Genomic DNA, 22,331 nt, shown 5'->3' with positions numbered 1-22,331 from the left:
TCTTACAAAAAAGGGGGTCCCAAGTATGTGCCTTGATATCATTCTTCTGTTTCTACACTTGCCAGAGAAAAGCCAGAAGGATTTCACAATCTTAAGAGAAGAAATAAGAAGTACAAAATCTCCAGGTCAGAGACAGCCCAGCATGTGTTTCCTCTGTAGCAGGTTGCCCCAGTGGCACAAAGTAGCTGCTTTTCTGAATGTTTTAACAAGTATGTTATAGGCTTAGATGCAATACTGAGAAACATAAATGCCTTATATTTGCAGAACTGACTACCACATCAGAATCTGAGGTGAAAATGTATGGATATGATTCTCTGAGTTGTGCCTCTCTCCTAAAGTCTATCTATCTGTCAGTATAAACACATTATCTCAGAAATGAACACAGTAGTTCTGTATTTACTATAATGCTGCCATGTCCCAAAGCTGCACTGCAATGCCTGGGATTTTTCTGTGGATCCCTGTCCCCCAATTTTTTCTTGCAGTTTCATCCTAGGATATTCAAATTGTTCCCTACATGTGTAAGTTGGCTGTTTCCCTGCTTTTCTGATCTATTATGCACACGCCTCAAGAATAATGGTGGTCCTGTGTCCCTTTTGAAGCATCTGGTTCAGCTGTGCTGTAGTTGCTGGCTTTTCCTCCTCACCAGACAGGAGGTACAGCACTCCCCAGATCAGCCTCAGAGCTCCTGCAACCCCCAAGTGAGACTAGATAACAGTGCTCCATATTGAGACAGAGACAGGGGAGTTTTATCAGGGAGGAACATGAACCAAATGAAAGCTTTGGGATTTCACTTCAAACTAAAGATGCCATTAGCAGCCCTCTTTGTGTTTGGCTGCATGGGTGGGCAGGCATTTCATTAATGCCCTGAGCAAGCTGAGGGAATAGCTGCCGGTATGTGGTTAGTAAACAGCACAGAGACACTGCATTAGTATGAAATTAAAGAATTCAGGAGGCAAAAGGGAGATTTTCAGAAAAATTAAACACACCCAGATGACCAAGGAAAGATCATATTTCCTTGGGCAGAGCTACACCAGTTTCATCAAAAACTCTGGAAGATGAGAAGTGAAAGGTCTCTCCAAGAGCTGGCCATAACCTATTCACCACTCCATGCTTCCTCCCAGCTCCTCTGCCACCCAAAGACACCATACACACCTCTGGCCTTTTTCCACTGTGAAAACTCTGCTGAGTTTCCCCTTTATGATAAAAAGAAATGTGATCTAAATTTCCAGTTTAGAGCTGAAAGCCAGATGCAGATTACAAGCAGACCCCACACCTTGTGGAAGGACAGGGGGTTGCTCACATTTCCTTCCTTCTCCCATGAGGATCCTTTTCCAGGGTATGTTAGCAGCAGTTCCCAGCATTTCTGTTAACATTTCTCTGTCTGCTTTCCAATGATGCAGGATTCATTTGAATACATAAGCATGCTAGGAAGTAGGAAAGGGATGATTTCCCTATTCATTAAATCAAAACAACTTGTATTGGGAAATATTGAATTTTTACTGAAGATGGATGATACAATTGAATTTTCTTTTATAAATGAGTTATATTTTGTTGACTGCTGCTGCCATTGTGTGTGAATCTTAAGACTTAGAAATTGCTGGATCATATTGTTTAGGCCTATATATGGTAGTGAGAAAGGCTGTAAAGAGTCCCTGGGAGAGGTGCTTTTCCTGCATCAGCTCTGCCTCTCTCCTGGAGGTTTTCCAGCAGGGAAGAGAAGATTCAGTACTGATCACTGCTGTATGGTCTGATGTTTGACTCAGCTGTTCTGTGGGTCTCAAGCATGAGCACAGCTATCCCTTCATCACCATTATTCACACCATGTAAATCTGGATTTGACATTCCAGAGTCACCTCCAGGCCTCCCACTGAGCAGGATGAGGCCTGGAATATTGGCCCATGTAATTTCCTGTCCCTGATGCACAACTTAATTGCACTGCCTTAGTATATCTTCTAATATCTATACTGGAATTTTATACAATTTACATGGTGATAGGTAATTTCTTCTCTCCTCATATCCCAAACCTGTATTCCTTTTCCTCTATCTCTCCCTCTTCTTCCCTCCTTCCTTCTCTTTCCCTGAGCTGTCAGTACTGATGAACAAAGAAACATCTTTATTTAACCCCTCGTGACATCCTCTGCATCTGAAATCCTTGGTAATGACTTATGGGAACCTTCCATTGATTGGGTTAATAGAGAATAAAATTGCTTCATAACTATATTTCTCTTTGATTTTAAAATTATGTCCCCTATCCCCAACACTGGGAAGGAGTTCTTAACCCTTTCATTGTACTAATCCTGCTGGGGCCTTCTCTGGATGCTACCCAGTGTAGAGCTGGAGAGGATGGGTGGAAATTAGTAAAATCCCTAAAGGAAATATGTGGTATTTCTGTGAAGATAATGAAAATTATCTGAATAGAAGAAATACCATGAAGGAAACTATGCATAGATTGTAAATGTTATTGCAAGAGGGGGAGAGTGCAGATTACTGGGTTGCTGTATTTCAGCCCCTCACATTAGAAACTCAGCTCCTTTTCCATCAGTCTCATATTCTTCACCTGTGTTAAAGGAAATGGAGGCCATTGTCTTCTTATGCTTTCTCTATTGCCAAAGATTTATCAAAATGCTACAGAAATGTAAATGTTGCCTGGCTCTGCTGCCACCCATTGGAGTTTCACTTTTCTGTGTGCATGCCTTATGCAGCGTTTTGTGGATATTTATCTTGGTTTGAAGTTTTTTCAAGATGTTCATAAAGTGCAGAGACAGGATTTCCTTCTGTCTTTGTACTGCCTGTGGCCATTGCAACAGTGGATGAATATGAACTTATACTGGCCACCAAAACAAACTGCCAAAGAGCAATTCAGCTGGAAAATTAGTCTGCAGCACGTGTTAGCATTTTACATATCTTCAATATCTCCTTCCTCTATCTAATGACATTACTGCCTTCATTTCTAGTCTTTAACAACTTGTCACAATAGGAGATGAAAACAGTGACATAATTTCTTATAGTAAACATATGTTATTTCAGCCCAAAGGGTCCAAGTGTGCTTTGCCAATATGTGTGGCAATAACCACAACTCCCTGGCTATGGAACAGCTATTTGAAAGCACAGGGAAATCTATGGGGAAGCATGGAGAAGAGAACAGCCCAGTTTTGCTTTGGAGTTGTTGTATTGATAGATGAAGGGGGGATGTTTCAGAGGGGTGGAAAGGAATTCTCAAATATTAATTCAATCAGGACAAACAGAATAAATACCCCATCATGGCCCAAAGATCTTCAGGGAGGACAGTAATTAAGAATTTCTTTTTAATCATTGCAAGAAGCACAGGTCCTTTTAATTTTGTTGAGGGATTCATTCAGCACCAACTCTGAAAGAAGAGCTTTCCTTCAGAATAATAAATACTGTTTTCTCAGGCTCTGCCTCTCCTGCAGGTCTCTTCCATGGCCCAGCAAGGCCTGTCAGTAATTAGGTGATGAGATTTGACAAGATCACAACACAGGCAGATATGGCTGCAGGTTTCTGCCTCAGTTTTCAATTAGTATTTATCTGAGCAAAACAGCTCCTCTGCTACATTGTAGTGGCTCACAGGGTAATTTTTCAAATGAGCATTTTAGTTAATATCCCATAATGGCTCAGATATGCAGACTGAACCTCCTAAAAGATTTAGATGTTTATGGTATTTACCGTAACAGCTCCAGCTCTTGGACTGATTCCACAGTAATGCCTCTTCCCAGACTGGTTCAGAGCAGTCTATGACAACCACCACAACGTTCGTTCTTTCCATCTCAGGAATGGGTTCCCACAGCTGATACAGATGCTTTTCCTGTCTGCTGTTGATTTGCTACAGATGGAGACCCTTCTTAGCAAGCAGAGGCCCTGCTCTAGTGACAGCACTCAAAGCCCAAGCAGCACAGTGTCCTTGCAAAAACAATTTGTGCACATCTTTTGTCATTATTCGTTGTACCAGACTTGCCCAAAAATACAGTTTGAAACCAATCTCAAACCTTTTCTCTTGCAGCTTGGGGCATTCCCACCTGCTGCGGTGAGAGAAAACAGATTCTGAGATCAGAACTGCTCCTTCCTGAAAGCCTGGCAGAGACATCAATACAAGCACCAAAGATGATACCACTACAGTCCTGATTTGGGCTATACTGCTCAGGATTTTCTCCTGCATGTCATTTACGCTCTTCTTATCCACTGCTGGCGATGATGGGGGTATGAATCACATTCCTGCAGCTGGTAATTTTAGAAACACTGCATGGGAATGCTGCTAAATATAGAGAGGGGTGAGTAAAAGGCCTTCCTCTTATCAGGCATCTGTGTAGGTTCTTGGCATCTCACAGGTACAGGTTGTATTGTTGCTGATTTAAGGCTCTGGAGAACCTTTGATGAAGCCATGCCTGTCCATCACAGAGAAGAAAGCTGCCTGGGGCCAGCAGAACATTACAGAGGCTGAGAGGTCTCCCAGGGCCCAGCAGCATATTGGCATTTTGTCAGGTAGGACTCTGCCCATGAGCACTAACACTGAAGGTTTAATTTGAGATCTGCTCTGTGTCGTTTACACGGATCTCCAGGCTAAGCAGGAAGGAAGAAACACTTGTGTTTGCATCCACAAGCTGAGGGGTAAAACACACAAGCTGCAGTGGGTGGAGGAGAAGAAGTAGACAGTGTAGACCTCTAGGCAGCACATGAGAGTACAAGGCTGCCCAACAGGGAGAATTTAAAACACCATTAAAGGCCAAGTGAATGAACCTATTATGCAGCTCATGCCTCACAGCTTGACTGTGAGGACTTAGGTTGCCATCAAGACATGATGCTGCAAAGATCCTTTGGGACATCAGCAGTTGTAACTCATCTCAAATCATAGGGAACAAGGAGGAATTCTGCCACTACTATGTCTTTGAAGAAAACCAGGACTCCATTAAGATGGTCTCTCTATAAGTGAAGGGTTTCTGCCCTGTTAGCCCACTGAAAGGCCTTGCAGAGCTGTATGGGGGCAGGAGAGACAGCAGGAAGGTGAAGGCAGGGCAGCAGGAAGGTGAAGGCAGGATCTTCCAGTCAGTAGGACTGAACAGAAAGGGAGTGAGAGTAAGAATAAACTTCCATGTGTCCCTGCAGTGCCAAGTCATGCAGCTTTATTGCTGCAAAGCCACAGCCCACTTTTGCCGGCAATTGAAGAGAAATTCCAAAGTTTCCATGTTCAACAGCTTTGGTTTTCTTCAGGAGCAAGAAGTCACCCTGGGGTGAGCTCCCACAAGGGTTTCTTCATCTCTCTACATGTAAAGGGAGTTGGAGAATTATTGTTTTCCCTTGTATTTTTTACCTAGATTTTTTGTTTTCACTTTTTCAGATTTTCCCCTGAAGACCCAAAGTACATTCCTTTGCCAAGTACAACCAAGCAAATGTCAGCGTTTTCCTAAAAAATGTCCTTTCCCAAAATGGTTTTCTGCCCCCAAAACGTCAGTGGAATTATTTGAACCAGTTCCATTTATACTGGCAGAAAAAACCCCAACAAGATGCCAATATACATCTCCATGCAAATGACATCTTGCAGCCCTGTGATAACCAAGACTTGGAACATTCTTGTACATGGAAAGAGAAAAGAAATGGTGCGTGTGCCTGTGTTCCAAGGGTGACAGAAAGGAGACCCCATACAGAACAGGCCTTACAAGCCAGAGCAGAAGAGAGCTTTCATCTTTTTCCAAACAGAAAAGAGTCTGCATATCAACTGTAGAACAGAGGTACAATTTCTATGCCAATATCAAATGAATCCTGCATGCCAGTGTAGAAGGAAATTTACAGGTCAATATAAGAGAGCATTTCTGTGAATCACACTACAAAAAAAGGTGCTTAGACTGCCCTAAAAGCAAGTGGTTTTTTTCCCAAATTAGCCCAGAAGAGAGTCTACCAATGAAAAAGAGCCTGCATAAAAAAATCTCTTGTAGCTGCCATTGAAGAAAAAGAATGACAGAACCAGTCTTTTCAAACCTAAACCAATTAACAAGGCAAAAGAAAAAGTCTTATGATAATTAAAAATTAAAACCAACAAGACAACACTGTAAAAAATGAAAGAAATTAATAAAAACAATTAGCAGAGATGAAAAAAACCAGGGATGGGAGTGATATAAATTGAACCTATTATAAGGCACTAATGACATTTGAAAACCTAATTTTTACATTGTCAAACCATTTTGATTAAGTGTTAAATGCTGCTCTTACGAACTTGGCATATATTGTGCAAGAGCAGTAATTTCTGGCTTTATCTTTTTCATTTTCTCTGAAAAGCTGCTTGTGTGCTGAAAGAGGCAGCAAGCACTCAGGACTTATCAGTGCTCCTTTCCCTTGCTTTCCTCATGCAGGAAGCGCCAGCCCTGCCTGACAATGGCTATTTTCATGTTCACAGGGAGTAGGACCTATGTAGAATTGGGGGGCAATAAGGAGAAGTCATGAAGACATTGGGTGCTGATGAGAAAAACAGACATCTTTCTAATGAGGAAACTTCTCTCCTTTTTTTCCTATTTTTTCCTCCTTTTTTTTTATTTTCAAAAACGGAATAAGCAAAATAATTGAAAGAAAGAAAATTGACTTTTTATGGCTTTTTAAGTGCTTAACATGAAGTTTCATCTAGTAAAATTATTGTTATTTTTATCTTTAGCTGCGTCGTTCATGCTTCTCCTTAAAGAAGATATTTCTCCAGTCAGGATGCCAGCTGCAAGGAGCCGCGCTGGGAATGACAATGGCCTATGCAAATACAAAGCATCAGCCATAAAGGCGCTCCAGAACAGCCGCCCCACTCAAAGAGCTGCGGGCAGCACAGCAGGAGGCAGGCGAGGCCAGCGAGTGACCCAGGGCCAGGGAATGACCAGGGCCAGGGAGTGACCCAGGGTCATGGAGTGACCGGGACCAGGGAGTGACCCAGGGCCAGGGAATGACCCAGGGCTATGGAGTGACCCAGGGCCAGGGAATGACCCAGGGCTATGGAGTGACCCAGGGCCGGGGAGTGACCCAGGGCCAGGGAGTGACCCAGGGCTATGGAGTGACCCAGGGCTATGGAGTGACCCAGGGCCAGGGAGTGACCCAGGGCTGGGGAGTGACCCAGGCCAGAGAGTGACCCAGGGCCAGGGAGTGACCCAGGGCCAGGGGGTGACCCAGGCCAGGGAGTGACCCAGGGCTATGGAGTGACCCAGGGCCAGGGAGTGACCCAGGAGCAGGGAGTGACCCAGGGCCGGGGAGTGACCCAGGGCCAGGGAGTGACCCAGGGCTATGGAGTGACCCAGGGCTATGGAGTGACCCAGGGCCAGGGAGTGACCCAGGGCTGGGGAGTGACCCAGGCCAGAGAGTGACCCAGGGCCAGGGAGTGACCCAGGGCCAGGGGGTGACCCAGGCCAGGGAGTGACCCAGGGCTATGGAGTGACCCAGGGCCAGGGAGTGACCCAGGAGCAGGGAGTGACCCAGGGCCGGGGAGTGACCCAGGGCCAGGGAGTGACCCAGGGCTGGGGAGTGACCCAGGCCAGAGAGTGACCCAGGGCCAGGGAGTGACCCAGGGCCAGGGGGTGACCCAGGCCAGGGAGTGACCCAGGGCTATGGAGTGACCCAGGGCCAGGGAGTGACCCAGGAGCAGGGAGTGACCCAGGGCCGGGGAGTGACCCAGGAGCAGGGAGTGACCCAGGGCTATGGAGTGACCCAGGGCCATGGAGTGACCCAGGGCCAGGGAGTGACCCAGGGCCAGGGAGTGACCCAGGGCTATGGAGTGACCCAGGGCCGGGGAGTGACCCAGGGCCATGGAGTGACCCAGGGCCAGGGAGTGACCCAGGCCATGGAGTGACCCAGGGCCAGGGGGTGACCCAGGGCGGGGGAGTGACCCAGGGCTATGGAGTGACCCAGGGCCAGGGAGTGACCCAGGGCTATGGAGTGACCCAGGGCCAGGGAGTGACCCAGGGCTATGGAGTGACCCAGGGCTATGGAGTGACCCAGGGCCAGGGAGTGACCCAGGGCCATGGAGTGACCCAGGCCAGGGAGTGACCCAGGGCCAGGGAGTGACCCAGGCCATGGAGTGACCCAGGGCCGGGGAGTGACCCAGGGCCATGGAATGACCCAGGGCCAGGGAGTGACCCAGGACCATGGAATGACCCAGGGGCAGGGAGTGACTCCAGCTCTGCTGCTGCAAAAGGAGGTGAGGATGCTCCACACCGGGGATGAGTCCCTCAGTATGGGCAGTAGCAGGGAGTGCCCAGCCAGGAGAGTGTTGGATCCACTCACACACTGGGGAGGCTCAGGGAGACCAAATGTGGTTATTGATTTGGGATTCCTGACTCCTGTCACCCAGGTCTTGGTTTCCTGGAGTCACTTCAGTACCCCAGGCCCCATCACATCAGCCCTTGAGAAGGTGAAAGTCTGTGGGATTGCCTTGTTTCAGAGCAGGGACTTGTTTCTTCTGGCCTCACCTGCAAACTCTCACTGAGCAAAATTCAGCAACATAGCATACCAGTACTGGTAGACTTGTGCTAGGGCTTGCTGCTCCAGAATTGTCCAGAAAAGAATGTAGGGAAATTACCATTGAGAAATTATGAATTTTCAGCAGGAAAAAGAATTGCAATTTTTTAATTTTTTTTTTTTATTTGAGAACTGAGAAAGGCCAGGAAAGCACTTTGCAGGCAGGAGAGAGCATATGACAGTTTGGACTGTTCCTGGGTGCTGTACACTCCTCAGCTCTGTCCATAAGAGAGTGACAGACTTGTAAATGACAAATCTGGTCTTGGTGACAGAACGGAGGAGCCCCAGTCCAGCATGACAGCCCACATGCAGCACTAGGTAACAACGTGCTTCTCCCCAGCACATCTAGATCAGCAAGTTACAGTACCTAGGACAGGGACATGCAGGTATTGTCACCAAGAACAGCAATCAGATGAAGGGTGATTACAGAGAGAGCAAATTGGGCTCAAGAAGCTGGCACGTCTGGAAATGATGGTGCAGAGAGAATCTTTCTGCTCTGGCAGGGCACAAAGTCTTTTTGCAGAGACATTGCATCCCTCAGGATAAAAGATTTGATCACAACTCTGTTGGTGCCAACCTGACATAGAAGAAAAATTATACATTGCAAAATGCTAAAAGACAGCTAAAGGGAAGGAGTCAGACGAGGGGATGGAGAAACAAAAATAAATCAGAATCACCGCAGAGAAAAAAGACTGAAGGTAGAATTAAAATACAGAACTTTTGGAAGGTAAAGATTTTAGAAAGAAACAAATATTGAAGAAAATAGGAGAGGGTGTATAAAAAGACAGGACATAAAGCCAGGCAGCATGGCCAGTGTCATTTATATCAATTTTTAGTGCTCCTTTTCCTCTGCCCTAGGAATAGTTCATAAACCACAGCATTTATTATAGGGGTGGTGTCACACACTGCAAACCTATTTGTGAATGTTACCACTGGGGGATCACATGTGGAACTGGCTTCCATTGCAGCTGACAGGCTCAATAAATTCAAAAAGATCAAGAAGAACACAGGTGACAGGGGGTATTTGGAGTGTGCATGCTCTTCTCTTTTTGTTGCACAAAGAAAGGAACGTGAATCCCCCATGCTACCAGTCACCACGTTTTTATTGTAAGCCTTGTAAAATCTGATGTTAAAGTCTAAGCTCTCAGGTCATGCAATTATGTGAGTCTCTGCTTTCATTTTTTAAAATGTCAGTTTCTAACCTGTCTACCTGTGAAGAAAGACATGGAAGCACAAACATGTACAGACTCTAAGCAAACTAAATATTGATTTTTTTTAAAAAAATGTCTTGATGCTGAGTACTTTATTTTGAATTTCCAGGGTACACAGAAAGGGCACAATGGCTTTCCTGCAGCCGGCACACGTGAAGTTCTTACCATATTCCTCCAGTTTTGAGGTCTGGTGTCTTCATGAACTGTCTTTTGAAAAAACTGTAGATGTTGATGCAAGCTGTAGAGACTTGACTAGCCTTCAATTTAAAGAAAGTGCCTCATAGGAGTGAATACAACTAAAGCCTACAAAGGTTAGCCAGCTTTTTTTTACATGGAGATACATTCCTCATGTTTAATATTTATTGTATTTATCTGCTCCTTTTATTTAATGGCAGATATCTGGGAACAAGTATCCATTAAATTCTGTCAAAACTTGATACAGCTCCATGGTGCTGAGAAGAACCGTGATGATGAGGATTCTGGAGTGAAAAAGCCATGCTGGGGGGCCATTGAAAACTTAATTTCATGATGTGAGAGAAGGAGCAGCAATTCAGTAGGTGAGAAAGGGGGAATGCAGGCAGCTGGATCATTCATGCATTGCATGAAAAAGAGTAGCAAGACAGCTGAAAACCCTCTCTGGTCTGTTTCCAGGTGCTGCAGCCACCTTTGATGACGTAGTGTAGACGTAGTAAAATATATTATTTGAAAAAAGAGGTGTACACAGTCAGAAAGAGCTGATTGCTTTAAGCAAGGCCACTACAGCATAGCCAGGATTTCTGCTGGCTCTCCTCTCAGCAGGGGCAATGTAGTCCTGTTGTCTCATGACAAAGACCAGTGGAAGTGAGGATTCACTGAGAGTTTTGTCTTCATCTCCCCTTTCTAGCTACCTCCAGCTTCTGTATTTCTGCCTTGCTGCAGAACTGGCTGTTTGATTCTCCAGTGTGTGCTACAGCTTGTCTCCAGCTGTGCACTAGGAATATAAATCATGCCAGTGCTGCAGCAGGGCAGGAGAGATGGGAGCATTTGCCTTGCTAAGGCTCCTCCAGGTGCTTATGTGGATTCTCCACTCTGGCCCCAGGAGAAGCTTCCCTTGGCAGGCACAGCTGCCAAAGCCATGGTGCCACTTCCCTCAGGACTGTGCTAGGGACAGGGCTGTGACAGAGCTCTGTGCCAGCACAGCCACTGTGCAGCCTGCTCTCCAGGGAGCATGCAACCTCTAATCCATGCATGGCTTCTGTTTGTGGAGAAACAGGGAACTGAGGCTGCAGCTTCTTCTGCCAATGTGCCCCTTCCATTTACACTTTAAACACTGTGGAAAAGAGAATGACAGACAAGCAGAGGCTGAGAGGTTGAATTGTTTACAGAGTCAGACCTTGGGAAGAAGCAGATTTCAGACAGTTACTCAGGTCTGTGTGATCCACGTAATGGCTCAATTTATTTGTGGGATCTGGTGGCCAAAGAACCTGCATTTAGGAAGGTTGTAGAGTTGAGCTGATGGACATACAGATGCCCAGCTTTAGCAGACAGGAGTGTGAGTACATGTTCCCATCTTGTCTATATGTGTGTATGCTTGCAGGACAGAACAAGTCAGCAGACCACTTGTCCCATCATTTCCCACCATCCTGGTTCTTGTAAACTTAGTTTCAATTTTTGGCTTTCTTCCCTTTCCACGTTCCTATTTGTGTGATTAGCTCCCTTCTAGTTGTAGTGCAAGCAATCTAATTCCATTCAGTGCTTTGGCAATGCCAATCACTGCTCCAGGTTAGAGAGAGTGAAGTGGCAGCTGGCTGCTAAATTCATCCTCAGCCTTGCCACGGCAGCTACCTGTGGGTCCTGAAAGAGCCAGGAATTTGTGCTCTGCTTCATGGACCTCATGGCCTGAGGAACAACAACTGTCAGGACTGTATGGGACTAAAAGAATTTGTAACCACTAAAAGGAGAGTGCCAGCTGTGGAGATGGACTGGAAGAGGGAGAAAAAACAAGGTTTAAAAAATAGAAGAAAAAATAAGAAAATTACCAGAAGAAAACGAAATAAACACCATGGTCACATTCTGCCTTTTATGACAAACTGGTGCTAGATATTCTCAGACTCAGAAACTTCATTCTTTTCTTGCAAAGAGAGAAGCCAAAGGTGGTAGAAAAAAGGCATTTCTAATCTGCTGACCTTGAGGTGTGAAGCAGCGCATTCCAGCTAGGATTTCCCAACTGGTTACCTATTGCCTGGTCATCCCTAATGTTGGATTGAATGTGCTTGGCTCCTCTGTTTAAGCAGAAACTAAAGTATTTACTCTTCCTAGATTTATTTTTCAAAATCTGTCACAGGACAGTTGAAAGAGCACAAGAAAGGCAGCATTGTCTACCTAATAAGAAGGAAAAAGCCAGCAAAGAGTCTGGGTTTATCACCATCTCTGGCACTGACTCATTGCATGGTTTGGTTTGGTTTTGTCTTTTACTTCTTCACAGCACTCTTGTAAATATGGTGGGTGTATGTAAATAGCCTCGATGGGCTTGGAGAGAAGCCATGCAAGAAGAAAATTTATAAGAGCATAGAATGGTACTACAGAGCCTTAGCAGAAAAACTGGAAAGACATAGCTTCCCTGGAGTCACTGTGAGATATTTTCATTTGTCCTTTGGCACAGCAGCTTCAAGGCCTGACATTTAGATGCCCCTCCTGTGGCTGGCTCCTGCTGAGCTGTAAAGGGAGGGTGAGAAGCGCACCCCTAGGATGGGGCAGAGTCCTGCAGAGCAGCAGCACGGGGTTTGGCAGCAGGGACAGAGGGTTTTGTACTGCTCCCAGCTGAGGAGGAAGGGCAAACAGAGACATCCTGCAAGAGGCTGCTTCTCTTGAAGGGAGTCTGACAGGATGAAGGTCATACAGTGAAAAGTCCTTGTGTGTTGTGGACTCTCAAACCTTCTCTGGGTCCCCTAATTAGAGTGTTCTCCCTCTCCCCAAGATTTTCATCTTTGATCATGTAAATCACAGACAGTTTTTTGTTTGTTTATTTGGGTTGGGGGGTTTTGGTTTGTTTCTGGTTTTGTTTATTTTTGGTTTTGTTTTTTTAATAAAGGAAAACCAAGAACCATGTGACTTTTCAAAAGAAAAGACTCAGATTTTTGGTACTTTACTCCTGACTCTTGAAGGCCTGTGACTAGCATTACTAAGTGGGTTAGTACTACCAGTATTATTAAAGATAGAAACTGAAAACTAATTAGGAGTTCACGTTGCTTTTTCCTTAGTGTTCCACTCAGCTGTCTGGAGTGATACCAGCTTGTTTAATTTCCTTTCCTTCTGCTTGTCAGTACCACTGTCTGTTTTCATATTGGTACCAGGAAGCTCCTGAGTTTATGGCATATTTCAGGGAGAGAAGTCCTCTATCAGTATCCAGTGATTCTCCATCAGTTTAAATAAAGTGCATAGGATATTACAAATATATATTTTTTGCTGATGGTTCCAAATTCATAAAGTGTACATTTTTGCAGATTCAGATAGGCAGTTGAGGCCATTCCCTGCTGCTGCTGTGTTCATCATCCCACCCTTTCCAGTCTCATTTTTCTCTGTCTTGTTCTTGCCTTCCCTTAGATGCACTCTCTCTTTCCTATGTCTTCTCCCAAATGCTGTCTTTCTCATGCTGCCTCTGCCAGCCATGTCCCTTTTCCCCTGAATGCCTCCTCCCCTGCAGCTGTGCTTTCACACCACCTTGTGCGTGGCCCTTTCTGCCTGCTGTGTTTCCATCTTGGCTCTTCTGCTCTCCTCCTTCTCTCCTGTACCTCTCAATTTTTCTTTTTGCCTTTGTCTCCTGCTGCCTCATTCTTCTGTCTCCCAAGGGCTGCTTTCCCAAGAGAAGCTAAGTCGAATTGATCTGCCATTTAATTGCCTGATGTGTTCATTGCCTGTGCCTGCTGTTTGAAATAGGCCTGCCTGAAAGTCCCTGGGGGAGGCAAGGTTGTGTGGCAATGGGGGAGGCGGATAGATGGGCTGGCAGCAGCTCAGCCAGAAGGCAGCTTCCTCAGAAACAAAACACCTGCCAGGAACACCTGTGCTTGTAAATGTTTGCTGCCATCCTTGGGCAGGTCCCAGCACTGGGAGAATGAACATGTCTATTCCATGGCATCAAACCAAGGCAGCTTCCTGGCTTCTGTGAAAGCTTCCAGCTAGCACTTATCCTGAGCACTCCGTGTTCAGGGGGAGAAATGCAAGCCAAGAGTCAAGCACCTCTGCAGCTATGGCTTCAGGCAAATTGGGAGTCCTCCTGACAGCCCAGCAGCTCCAGCTCCAATGGACCTTGTCATTGCACCCCCTGTGGGATGGGTGAGTTGCACAGTGGTGCAGATGATGGAGGACCATGACCTTGTCTTATTCTGAAACCTTTCCCTCCAGAATGTCAAAGGACTTGGACAGAATACCTGGCTCCAGCCTTATGGTCCCTCATGTAGGCAAGGCTCCCTCCTCCCTACAGGCTCCAGGAAGCATTGACTCATCCAAGGTCATTGCAATGATTTCTAGTTGCAGTTAAAATGAAATCACTGTCTTCTGCTTCTAGACTGCAGACTCAGTCTTCCTTTTCCAAGGGATTTAAAGAGGGACTATGGTATGAATAGAAGCAAACCCATTTAAGCAGACCCATTGTCTTTGCAGAAATCCCACCTATGAATTGAGCTAGCTTGGATTTAACACCACTGGGTTGATTAAAAGTCACATAAAGATTAAACACCAGGACAATTGGTCTTGCCAGGGAGGCAGAACTAAGGATTTTTGCACTGAGCATGGTGGAGATATCCTTCCCCTCCCCTGTGTTTGTGCAAATTTACGTAACTTGTTTGTTACAAAGGAAAAACACGAGCTCCATGTATATCTACAAACACACCGGAGGCTTCACTTCACCTCAGTGTAGTAGCTGGATGAAAGCCCTAGGCTCCAAAGGCTTTGCCAATTAATGACATTTTCTCCTCTCTTTAAACACCCCATGTGGCTTCTTAAGCTTTAGGCAGCAAAGCATTCATGGGAGAGCAGGCCATTCAGTAGCACCCATCACACTGATTTTTGCTGCTTTCCTAAACCCTGTCCACAGAGACCCTCATTGTTAAGGGAATAGGAACAGATTACAGCCTGTGTGTGGAGGAGAACGTTACTTCTGCTTCGCCTGACCAGACACTGGCAAAAAAAAACCCGGAATAATAATAATAGATGAGAAACACAGAGCCAATTGGAATTAAGTACAGCAAGAGCCGGCCAGTTGTCTTTACTGCTTTTATGAAGCAATTTCATTATTTGCTCTGCAGCATCTAGCTAATGACACGGCAGACATAATTAATATGGTATGGGCCTTTCCGGTGGGCAGGGCTGCATGCACAAATCCATATCCTTGTATTGTTTCTGCTGGGGTTTAGGTGCATGTATTCACCAGACAAAATATTATCCGTCTGTTTTTACTATCTCCCTTTCTCAGACTCTCTTTCTGTCCTTCAAGACCTTGAGATTTCTCATGTTTATTCCTCTGTTTTCCTTCTCTCAGCATTCATTAAGTCAGCAAGCTCCTTGAGAAATAATCTAGTTTTTCATTCCATGTATAAAGTGTGGCTCTGGTCCTGTTTGGATCCTGGAATTGGTACAGATTACCTGCAAGTGTGCATGTGCTGCAGGGAGCACAAGGTGACCGTGCTGGGACATTCTGTGAGCTGTCCCCATGCAGGCAGGGAGTCAGGACACACACTTGGTTCCAGGCAAAGTTGGATCCTTGTACTGAGAATAGGGAAAAAGACAATGTGTGGCACAGGCCAAGATTTAGGAGGTGTATCTTAGGGAAGGTTGAAGAGACACAGAGCTATGACTGCATATATCCATCAGCACAGAGCTGGACAGCCCCATCCTGCCAGGTGCTCTTGCTTCTGACTTTGAGCTTTTTGCACAGAATATTCTTCAGTTTAGCAAAGGGCCTTGATTAAAAAAAAACTTTTAATCTTGTATCTCTGTCTCACTGAATCAATGGGATTTAAACACGTGCTTGACCTTAATCATGTTCTTGAGTATTCTCTAGAACTGGGCCTTTTACAAGGATACAAGTTTCAGGGAACTTGTAGGAGTTTTGCCTTCTTGCATGCTGCTCCTCATATACTATTGATGGAATGATCTGTTACTCATTAATGCTGCAAAATAAGCCATTTTGCCTGAATCTTTTTTTTTCCGTAGACATTTGAACTGCTTGTCTTATGATATATTTATTTGATTTCAAGTGCTTAGTTACAATATGACAGCAAATCTAGAGTACGTTTAATAACTATTTATTCTGTCTCCTCAGGCATATATTGACTGAAGAAGGTGGCATGAACTCAGTGTTGGCATTGAGCTACAGCACTGATGGCCATCCTACAAAAAGAAACAGAGAATGAGAAATTTGCAGCTGGAAATTGTTGTCATATAGAATGTGAAAGATGGGAATCAGTTCCACTGGAGTCTCAAGGACAGATTCCACAAAAACCTGTCAGGAAGGTTCAGGACCCTTGCTGCTGGTAAGTAGACTGTTCTTTGTATCTTTCTGAGGAGAAAGGGTACAATCTCATGATTAGGGGAATTTGTTTAGCACTGAATAGTAGCCCCAGCTGTAGAACACACATCCCCCAGGGAAAACAAATGATGTGGATGTGTATGTCACCCCAGAGTTACTGACCTGTCTGTCTGGGATGTGGCTTTGTGATTGATGAATATATGGAAAGGGTACTGGACACCATGGAGGTGACAGCTTTGGTGGAGGTGTTTGTTCTTCAGTTCCTTGTGGGGATTAGGGGGTTTTGGAGCATTACCAACAAATCAGTCCCTGCTGTGAGGCATTCCACACTTGTCACTCCACACTTGTCACTCCACACTTGTCACACTGTCGGTAAGGGTGTCATTCCTTTTCATGCCCTGGCAGAAAGTTAGGAGGGTTTCCTTTGGCAGATGTTTTTCATGCTGGCTCCCTGGGGAGCAGTGATCCTTCTATGTATCTGCTCACCACCCACTGCCCAGAGTCTGTCTGTCATCTCGGAAGCTGGACCTCTATATGCTCAGTTGTGCACTGGGGCACATATCCGGTGTGTAAAAAGTATAAAAGTGTGTTCTTCACATTAGACCAAGGTCTGCAAGGCCAGGGGATTACTGCCTACCAGAGAACCCTTCACTGAACTGAGAAAGAAAGATGTCTGTACAGTTGATGCAGAGAAGTTCTGCTAGTGGACAAAGGGTAGTGGTAGCCTTCAAAAGAGGTTTACTGAGAGGTCATAAGAAAAACTGAACAACATAAACAAATTTGTCACAGGACCACATCCCAGTATTACAGCTTTTCTTGGGGTCTGGGTCAGTACATCACTGTGAAAGGACCATGTTCCTTGGTCCTTCCCATGTCCAAGTGCATTCAGAGCCTGCTGCATGTGAGCTGGGGGACTCTGCCAGCCCCATGGCACGCCTGCCCTCTTTCCTGCAAGGCATTTAAAAGCAGCCATAGAGCTGTGAATCCAACTGCAAATCCCTTGCTGCATTGCATGCCAAGCCAGCCTTCTCCAAGGCAGATCTCCCTGATTCTAATCAGCAGAGAGGTTCAGGCGTGGCTCAGGGCAGCAAGGATGCAACCTTCCTGTGGATCACAGATGGCAAAGGCTGCCATTCACACTGTGGCTTAGGCAAAATCCACCCCTCTGCATGCTCAGGAACTGTTACAGGAACAGCTGCTCTGGGCACTGTGCGAGAGGAAGGGCCAGAGAGCTTCAAGTGTTTTATCACACTCTCATCAATCCTATCCCCCGTGGAGACAAAGCTCTGACAGTTTTGTATTCATTGTCTAGTACAAAGAAAGTTCACAATAGGAAGGTGGCTGTTTGCAAGGGCTCAAGAATTAATTAGTGGTTTTCTTAGCACTGTTTAGATGCTAAAACAAATCAAGTCTATGGCAAGAGCTACCTTGTGAAGAGACCATTAGCTGTTTCAGTAAGTGGTGACACTATGTATTCTTAATATTTTTTTCTCTACTGAGCCTTGCTAAGGTGCAGAGAATTCAAACACATTGGTAATTTCTTGACTGTAAAATAAAATTAGTGATATTAGCATGGCTCACTGCAAGCTCCTCTTCACTTTGCTTTAGTTGTGGTGTTGATTTTGCTTCATCTAGCTCTGAGGCTGACTGGGAGACTGTTTCACCACCAAATATTGTTGGTCTAGTGTTTATGGTACAGAAGGTTTTAGGAGATAGGCAGCATCAAATTTTGCATTCTTCATTTGGACTGAATCTGTGATGGACACAAAAAAAAAAAAATCCAGTCGCTTTTGATCCTGAATAAAGATGAGAGTTTATCTGACACTTTGCTCTGCGTCTTAAGATAACCGAAATTCCAGTGTTGTGAGCTCTGATTTGGATTTCTGGCAGCACAACACATGAATTAGATAACTTGTTCTTGTTCCTAATACAATTAGATAATTTTGTGCTGTTTCACCAACCTGTTCTTGTGTGACTTAGGTGATGAGTCTGTGTGTCTGAGACAGGTTTAATGCCTACCCACCCACAGGTTCCTCTTAAGCTATCATTCTACACTGTCATTTTACCAGAGTTCCCACCTGAGACTGTGACTTCAGTGGAGTTCATTTAGTCTGACTTTCAGCTTGAGCTGTTTCCAACACTGCTGCTTTCCCTGATTTTTTATGCCAGCTTACAGGTGATCTCACAAATATTAGAGACTGAAAGGAGGCTGTATGAGCAGCTGGCCCTGACCCATTATGTTTAACCTTCAGGGAAGCTGATGTGAAAAATCTGCTTTTACAGAGGGGGAGGGATGTTTTACCAAAACCAAGAGCTGTTTCCATGCTGTTCCCAAACTGCAAATCTGTGCTTAACACTGCAGGGAGAGGGGGAAGGATATTTCCTTTGGCCTGCCTGTGTCACCATTTCAACACACCCAAAAGTCAGGTCTGCAGGTGACCCACCAAATTTTCAACATATAAAATTTAGAAGCAGTAATTTGCTAAGCTCTATTTTCCTGAAGGTCATGTGGTTCTCAAAGCAGGAGAGTCACTGAGAGATACAGTTCTAATTGTACATGATGGTGGTCTGATTAATTGAATTTAAATGAGTCTTCCAATCTAAAAAGTAATAGTAGTCCTTCTTAGTTGGACTGCATAATTTTCTATGCCCTGTAATGATTCTGCTGTTTAATTTACACTTTCTCTGAGTATTAGCCTGGCTGTTTCAGAAGACTTTAGACTGGGGCCAGTTTCCTTGAGAAGCTGCTGGAACATGCAGCATTGTTTCCATTACTGAATTACTTATTAACAGGGATAAAAATCCACTATTTCTTTTTGATCTTTTCCTGCAAAGACAGTTTGAAATTACCTTTTCCAAGTACTTTCCAAGGAACTCTCACCCCTTTTCTCTCTGAAGAAGCTCTTACTCTGATTACCTGTTGTAATGGAGGCTCTGTATGGGACTGCCTTAAAAGACAGCTCAATAGTTTCAGAAACCACAATTCTCTGTAGACAGTTTCAGCTGCTGGTTTCCTGTAGAATGCAGTTCAAAGCAACAGATTTGGAGTCCACAGCAACACCTGATGTGAGCCCAGGTTTTGTCAGTCTGTCTGTCACACATCACATTTCCCTGCTGCTCAGAACTGACAGCAGGCTGTTACCAAAACATCTTACTGGAGCCCTCACAACTCTGCTCCTCACTTTGACCATAAAATTTTGATTTTTAAACAATGCAATATTTACTCAGCTGTAGGCTCTTCTTAGAGGGGGAGTCTCAATAACATAAGGTATAGTGGATTGCCTAATGGAAGTTCGGGCTAGAAAGAATCTGAATATTATCATATACATGGTTTATAAACTCCAAACCAATCCTTACATTTTCATTGTAACCAGAATTTTGATGTTTTGACCAGACATTCTGACCCAATTTTCAGATCGAAGAGATCTGGACAAATAACCAGACCTTTTTTTGGGTATTCATATAAGTAGTTACCATGACATTAATTACAACTTCTTGTTTTGTTCCAAACTAAAGAGGACTTAACCTTCCTGGTATCACTGGAAACTTTCTACCTTGCAGCTCTCTTCAAATACTAACTTCATTTTTTGGGGTCTACCTTGAGGATAACCATTTAGTGACTTCTATCACTCATTTCAAGGGGAAAATCTTGGAAGCCTTTTCCAACCTTTATGATTCTAAACATGGGGCCCTACACAAGTGCTTAAGTTGAAGTTACTGCTATACAATATTGTCCCAAGTTACAACCCTCGAAAAGCTAATTTTGGGACAGCCCAACCAGTAAATCCACCTGACTTTCCATGGTTGCTGAAGTTGTTATTTAGGCTGTACTCTGATGCTTCTCCTCCCCCAGTGACCTTTTCCTAACCAGTGCCCCTGGGTATTTAGTGAGAATGTTCCAGAGCTCTAAGTTTTATAGAATTTTAGTGTGTGGCAAGTACAGAAATGAACAAATAAATGTATATGATAGACATAGAAATCAGTCTTCTCTTTAATTTGCACATTTACAGCAAAAGCTCTAAGTTCCTTCTCCCCATACATTGCCAGTTTGCCTCAGTCCTGAACCAGTGGATCTCTAAGGAGGCAGCTAAGATACCTCAGCCCTCACGGTCAGTCTACAGCTCCAGGCTGAATGTCCACAAATTTGGAAGCATGAGCTGACAGCCTGTTTCTTTAGTGGTGTAGGTGGCAATCCAGTAAAAGAAGGGCAGAGAACATCAGCTAGTTTCAGGTAATAAATGTCCATCAGGCCTTCAATCTAACACTGATTTCTGTCAGCTTAAAATCAGGGGTACACATGCAAAGACTTTGTATCACAGCCCTCTGAGATTTGTCTCATAGGCAGCCTTGAGGCTTTTACAGAGCTCCCTGATCATCTTTGCTGTCTTAGAAATCTGTATTTCTACTAATTAGCCACCAATGGAAAACATGGCTGGACACTGCCATTGGCAGAATTAGGCTGGCTTTCCCCAGTGTGTCATTGTCCTGCATGGCTCTAGAGATGGCAATTTGCTGTTGCTGGCTTATATGGTAGCAAGACACTGAGGAACTTATAGCTCATTTTTTATATACTTAGAAAGGAATGTCAAGATGATGCAGTGTTGTCTCTCACTCCCCCTTTTCTTATTTTATGTAGAATTAAAGCCCACGAATGTGAGGAAAAACAGCCATGGCTGCAGTCAAGGCATTGTGCAAGTCTTCCTCCCACAGCAGTGCTGGTGTAACTTATTCTAGTTGGTTTTTTTTTTTTCCAAATGTGGCCTCCCACACTTTGTGCTAAAGTCCCTTCCAAACCAGTTTTCAGATGTTGCCTTCTCAGCTCTGACACATGACAGCACCTGAGGTGTGCTCTCACAGGCACTCTCAGTTAATGCTGCAGCAATCCAGGTATGTTTTCATCTTTGTGAATGCACTTCTGCACCTCCTCATTCACAGACCTGGATCTTTGCTAAAAGATAGTTATAACCCCAGCAGAGTGTGTAACAGCAACTCTCACCTTGGCTCATTGAGCCAGGCTGGCAGGTTGAGCTAATCAGCCTGGTTTATACCTGTGGTGAAGGCAGGACAGAAAATTTGCTCAGGACAGAACAAACAGCCTTTGTTCTTTTCTTACTAATGACTAATCTGCTATTGTCCCTTAGCCCTTCCTTTCTGCTTGCTTGGGACATATTTCCTGCAGAAGGAGACCACAGAGAGGTGATCTGACTAAAGCAATTTTCTGTGCTTCTGGAACAAGTCTAAAAGCAGCAATAGCAAGTACGCTAAAGTTCCTTACTGAAGTGACCCTGCTGTACGTTAGGATGTACCAAAAGAGATGGACTAAAGCAATCAGATGTCCACAGGTATCTCATCATTTTCCGTCCAGTCAAGCCTTGTAATTCTTTTTTGTTAACTAACTATAACCAGATAAAATACGAGGGCCTCTTTGAAAAGCAGTTGCTGTAGCAGACAAGATGACTTCTGAGGGGACAGTTTCAGCAGTGTTATTGAAGCCATGCTTTTTTGCATTGTTCTGAAGTGAAACAGGAAAGCTACAACATCATTCTTGTGGTTTGACAGAACTGCAGGCATGGTGACAGCTTCATGTAATAGTGATCATTTAACACCTTGTTAGTCCTTGGGGACCTGTGCAGAATTAAAGTTGTGTTTCACCAGCAATACACACACAGGCAGCGGCGTGAACAACTTCCAGGATAATAGTTGTACTGCTAGCACTGGCTTTAAATGTTAAGGGAATTGTGTGTCTCTATTAAGGTAAATATTGAGTATCTATCACTATGGCACTTCTGGAATTGAGGTCTGTGTTAATCAGGAGGCCATTATTAAACAACCACAAATCACAGGCACAAGAAAGCAACCTTTCACTCAGCTTTGCTTCCTGCTTTCCTGTATTTAGCCAGGCTTACACTGGGTCTGCACAGGCACACTGAGGTATCTAGCACAGAATCACAGGCAGGAACTACACATGCCATTTCAGTATCTAAGGATTAGAGCAGTAGAGGGGACAGAGGGACATGAAAGGATGGGAAAGGGAAAAAAACCTGAGGTGCACCAGTTAAAAGAGAATAGCTAATCACCTAGAGGAAGAAGTAAAACAGAGAATGAATGTTTATATGAGGCAG

At 44.6% G+C, this 22,331-nt stretch overlaps 2 long non-coding RNA genes across 5 annotated transcripts in view; both read left to right on the top strand.

Annotated features, from left to right (window-relative positions):
* Window positions 1-6,818, top strand: part of LOC135307846 (uncharacterized) — a 61,544-nt gene extending 54,726 nt beyond the window's left edge. For all 3 annotated transcript variants that reach the window (XR_010368465.1, XR_010368466.1, XR_010368464.1), the window contains 2 exons: window positions 4,019-5,741; window positions 6,656-6,818. This is a non-coding gene — a long non-coding RNA (uncharacterized LOC135307846). The remainder of the gene's footprint in view (window positions 1-4,018; window positions 5,742-6,655) is intronic.
* Window positions 6,819-8,076: 1,258 nt separating this feature from the next.
* On the top strand, window positions 8,077-21,564 carry LOC135307843 (uncharacterized). 2 transcript variants are annotated; one of them, XR_010368461.1, is made up of 5 exons: window positions 8,077-8,173; window positions 9,814-10,015; window positions 10,100-10,261; window positions 16,003-16,213; window positions 21,351-21,564. It is a non-coding gene; the product is annotated as an uncharacterized LOC135307843 (long non-coding RNA). The 2 variants fall into 2 exon arrangements; XR_010368460.1 differs by lacking the exon at window positions 21,351-21,564 and adding an exon at window positions 20,257-21,326.
* Window positions 21,565-22,331: the final 767 nt, after the last annotated feature.

Source organism: Passer domesticus, chromosome 9, assembly GCF_036417665.1.
Source record: "Passer domesticus isolate bPasDom1 chromosome 9, bPasDom1.hap1, whole genome shotgun sequence".
NCBI classification, from domain to species: domain Eukaryota; kingdom Metazoa; phylum Chordata; class Aves; order Passeriformes; family Passeridae; genus Passer; species Passer domesticus.
The sequence above is the reverse complement of the archived record's forward strand: the minus strand, read 5'-3'. Positions and strand labels throughout refer to the sequence as shown.